The sequence below is a fragment of the Hippichthys cyanospilos genome, chromosome 22 (genome assembly GCF_059441005.1).
Source record: "Hippichthys cyanospilos isolate Australia breed blue-spotted pipefish chromosome 22, RoL_Hcya_1.0, whole genome shotgun sequence".
NCBI classification, from domain to species: Eukaryota; Metazoa; Chordata; class Actinopteri; order Syngnathiformes; family Syngnathidae; genus Hippichthys; species Hippichthys cyanospilos.
The window spans coordinates 9433403-9438402 of NC_142390.1; the positions used below are offsets into that span (position 1 = coordinate 9433403).

General features: G+C 42.5%; 1 protein-coding gene and 1 long non-coding RNA gene across 3 annotated transcripts in view; one reads left to right on the plus strand and one right to left on the minus strand.

Annotated features, from left to right (window-relative positions):
• aldh1l2 (aldehyde dehydrogenase 1 family, member L2) overlaps positions 1 to 5000 on the minus strand; it is a 43986-nt gene that overhangs the window by 4987 nt on the left and 33999 nt on the right. The window lies entirely within an intron of this gene.
• The window catches only part of LOC148405822 (uncharacterized), a 936-nt gene continuing 669 nt past the window's right edge, over positions 4734 to 5000 (plus strand). The window contains exons 1-2 of the long non-coding RNA XR_015864148.1: positions 4734 to 4800; positions 4878 to 4946. This is a non-coding gene — a long non-coding RNA (uncharacterized LOC148405822). The remainder of the gene's footprint in view (positions 4801 to 4877; positions 4947 to 5000) is intronic.

The window sequence follows — 5000 nt, forward strand, 5'->3', positions numbered from 1 at the left end:
TGTTGTCTAGAAATAAAATATTGATAAAATATTTTTTGTGATTATGTGTTACAAATCCCTGATTTGTTATTTTCATGTTTTGACCTGGAATACGAAAGTTTTTTGTCCCCTCTTTACGGTATTTTCCTGGTTTTGCGACAAAAACAACTGTCATGACCCTAGCGCGTTGGCTGTACTTGTGTTGTTTTTCCTCCATCTGCTGGTGTTTTAGGTAATTGCACTTATTTACTATTGCCGTCTAACTGCTTCCATGCAATGCATGACTACAATGCTAGTCTACTATTGGTCGGCGTCTCCTCACGCAGATGGTGGTCTGCTTTTGGTCGGCCTCACTTGTTTCAAAATGGCGGAATAGTAAAGCTTTGTTCGATTGTGAGTGATTACAAAACCGTATTTATAGTGAATTTTATTGTTTAATTAAAAGCTGAAAGAGTTAGCCATGGGTCCGAAGATTGCTAGTGATGTTAAAGAGAGAAGTAAGAAGATAATTTGTAGGGAAACGATGCAAGGGATAACCCTTATTAGGGAATATGGTTATGACTAAGGCACTCAAAGGTAAATAAATCCTTTCTGTAGTTTTTATTTATAATGTCTATTTTGTGTGTGTGTATGTGTATGTGTATATATATTTTTATATATATATATATATATATATATATATATATATATATATATATATATATATATATATATATATGTAGCACTTACTATTCTATTTTGGTACCAATTCATAATATGTATGTACAATTTTGACGTTTTTACCTGGGGTCCTTCACGCATTAGCGATTTAACATGGGTTTGGATTGCCCGTCATATGACGAATTCACCTTACGACCCCAACCGCGGAACGGACTAATATCATAACACGGGCCGTGTATATTATATATATATATATATATATATATATATATATATATATATATATATATATATATATATATAGCTCACCCTAGCTCACCCTCCCCCCCTAGACACCAGCACAGAGGAGGACATCTCCCCCCCACCCAAGATCACTGCAGCCCAGGTGTGTGGAGAGCTGAGGAGGCTGCGACCCAACAAGGCAGCAGGTCCAGATGGAGTATCCCCGCGACTGCTGAAGGCTTGTGCGTTGGAGCTGGGAGACCCTCTACAGCGCATCTTCAACCTGAGCCTGCAACGGGGGAGGGTCCCCCAGCTGTGGAAGACATCCTGCATTATCCCAGTCCCAAAGAAACCACGACCGGAGGAGCTCAACGACTTCAGGCCGGTCGCCCTGACATCACACGTGATGAAGACCATGGAGCGGTTGCTGCTACACCACCTGAGGCCACAGGTCTGCCATGCCACTGACCCCCTGCAGTTTGCCTACCAGGAGAAGGTAGGAGTGGAGGACGCTATAATCTATATGCTACACCGATCCCTCTCTCACCTGGACAGTGGCAGTGGTGCAGTGAGGATTACTTTTTTGGACTTCTCCAGCGCCTTCAACACCATACAGCCTCTGCTGCTCAGTGGTAAACTGACAGAGATGGGAGTAGGCTCACACCTTGTGGCATGGATTACGGACTACCTGACAGGCAGACCCCAGTACGTGAGACTGGGGGGCTGTACGTCCGACACTGTTGTCAGCAGCACAGGAGCGCCACAGGGGACCGTGCTGTCTCCTGTCCTGTTCACCCTGTATACGTCAGACTTCCAGTACAACTCTGAGTCCTGCCACGTGCAGAAGTTTGCAGATGACACTGCTATCGTGGGATGTATCAGGAGTGGGCAGGAGGGGGAGTACAGGAAACTGATCCAGGACTTTGTCTCATGGAGCGACGCTAACCATCTGCACCTGAACACCACCAAGACCAGGGAGATGGTGGTGGACTTCAGGAGGCCTAAACCCCATCCGGAACCAGTAACCATCAAAGGAGAATGTGTAGAGTTTGTCCAGACCTACAAATACCTGGGTGTGCAGCTGGACAATAAACTGGATTGGACTACCAACACAGAAGCTCTGTGCAGGAAAGGACAGAGCCGACTGTACTTCCTCAGAAGGCTGGCGTCCTTCAACATCTGCAAAAAGCTCCTGCAGATGTTCTACCAGACTGTTGTGGCGAGCGCCCTCCTCTACGCAGTAGTGTGCTGGGGAGGCAGCACCAAGAAGAAGGACGCCTCGCGTCTGGATAAACTGGTGAGGAAGGCGGGCTCGGTTGTGGGCACAGAGCTGGACAGTCTGACAACTGTGGCTGAGCGACGAGCGCTAAACAAGCTGCTATCAATCATGGACAATCCAACACATCCACTACACAGCATCATCCACAGACAGAGGAGCTGCTTCAGTGACAGATTGCTGTCACTGTCCTGCTCCACGGACAGGCTGAGGAGATCATTCCTCCCCCATGCCATGAGGCTCTTCAACTCCACCCGGGGCAGTAAAAGCTCACATTAAACTCTAAACCTCATACTCTGCACTGCACTATTCACTTTATACAAGCACCTTAATTATACTTGCACTAGACTCCAACGATTCACACTATTCTGTTTACACTGTTAACAAGCACCTTAAGTATACTTCTGTACTGGACTTATGTGTATCTTGTGTATTTTATTTCTCATATTTTATATCTCGACTTGAGGATACTGCTGGAAATGTGAATTTCCCTACGGGGATGAATAAAGTATCTATCTATCTATCTATATATATATATATGTGTGTATATATATATATATATATATATATATATATATATATATATATATACAGTCAGCCCCCTGCTTACGAGCATCCTGATTTGCGAACATTCCGCCTTACGAGCGTGGATCAGGGAGAATTTTGTCCTCCGCTTACGAGCAAACCTCTCGTCTTGCGAGCATTCCGTCAAACCAGCCATTGAGTATGTAGAAATGTTCTCGCCTAACTGCGCCAATATATTCAGCAGTTGCGTCATCTACAATCATTAATAGATACTTATGGCGGTAACGTGAACGCTATTGGTCTTACAATCTCACACTGACTGTCTCACTCACGGTGTCTAAATATATTACCATTTAAGTGTAGTGTTTGTACAGCTAAAGGGAAAAACAGCTGACATGAAATTAAATGTGCCGATTGCAGGACAAAGAATTGTCATTGGTTTAAATGTGTGTTTTTTTTTAATTAATTGTCAATACATTCCAACCGTTTAAAAAAAAGTGCGAATAATTATCAGTCAGTCAAGGAGACGCCAATATGCTATTGGTCGATTAAGGTCACCCGGTCTCACTCACGGAGATGCTATTGGCCGACGTGACACGTCAATCACAGAAATGCCGATATGCTATTGGCCGAACGCCTTTATCTAGCTTGATGGGACAGGATGGAAGGAAGTAGACAAAATGAGTGAAAAACGGAATGTTTTGAAGACTTTGCAAACTTTATCTGTTAGACATAGCTTCTAAAATTACTAGCAGCGGTAAAGGAAGAAATAAGAGGATGATGTTTTAGTATCTCCGTGATTTGCACCATGACTGAAAGAGTTACTGTAACACTGTAAGACCAATAGCCTATATGCGTTGCCATATTAACTCAAGAGGTTAATCTCTGCACCCTATTACGGGTGATGATACAGCGCCATATAATGGTTGCTAGACAAGATTGCATGTCAGGTTAGTCGGCGATCTCCCGATATGCATTGGGACAGCGTCATTGTTGCAATTTTGTGAGTTGTATCCAAAGGTGAACTGACGCTCGAACAAGCCATAAGTGTGCTGCCCAGTAAATGCAACACACACAACCACCTCTCCGCTTCCACCGTGCTCAATTCACGTCGGGAAAAACAGTTGACATGAAATTAAGCGTGCCGATTGCAGGACAAAAAATCGTCACAGATTTAAATGTGTTTTAATCAATAAGATGTCAATACATTCCAACCGTTTAAAAAAAAAGTGCAAATAATTATCAGTCAGTCAAGGAGACGCCAATATGCTATTGGTCGATTAAGGTCACCCGGTCTCACTCACGGAGATGCTATTGGCCGGTGTCACACGTCAATCACAGAAGTGCCGATATGCTATTGGCCGAACGCCTTTATCTAGCTTGATGGCACAGCTGGTTGGGATGGAAGGAAGTAGAGAAAACCCTGACTGAAAAAGTTACTTTGACACTGTAAGACCAATAGCATATCTGATTTACCGTATTGACTTAGAGCATTCATCTCTGCTCATCTCTGCTTATCTCAGCACAAGTCACGTCTTTCCAAAGGTAAAAGTCATTTATCCTTTGTATTTGTTATTTAATGCAACTGTACAGTAGATTATGTCACTTAATATTAATTTATGTATACAGCGTGATGATTTTACCTAAGGCTTCTCCGCGCGTTGCACGCACTCACGAATTAACATGGGTTTGGATTGCCCGCTATACGAGCAATTCGAGATACGAGCGTAGCCGCTGAACGGATTAAGTTCGTAACCCGGGGGCCCACTGTATATATATATAAAATTTGTGTGTGTGTGTGTATATATATATATATATATATATATATATATATATATATATATATATATATATATATATATATATATATATATATATATATATATATATATATATATAAAATTTGTGTGTGTGTGTGTGTATATATATATATATATATATATATATATATATATATATATATATATATATATATATATATATATATATATATGTGTATATATATGTAACCCAGCTACTTTCTTCGTGTCGACCTATCGCGAGATCGATCGCGAGACGTCGTGTGCACGTCTTTTAAACATGGCCGCGCCCGGCATTCCCTCGTGAGTTGGGTGCGGGACGGACCGTAGCATACACAGGTACGAATGTAGCCGATTTGAATCCGCGATAATCGGCTTCGACCACGACAGTAACTGTTGTGCTGCCACCATTGCAGACCATTGCAGATGTTCCGCCCTTCTCATGGGAAATTGTGCACGCCATGATTTGTGTAAACGAGGGACTGGTGAGTCAGCATGCTGCTTGTCACTATCATGCTAACGCTAATATGCTAAGGCTA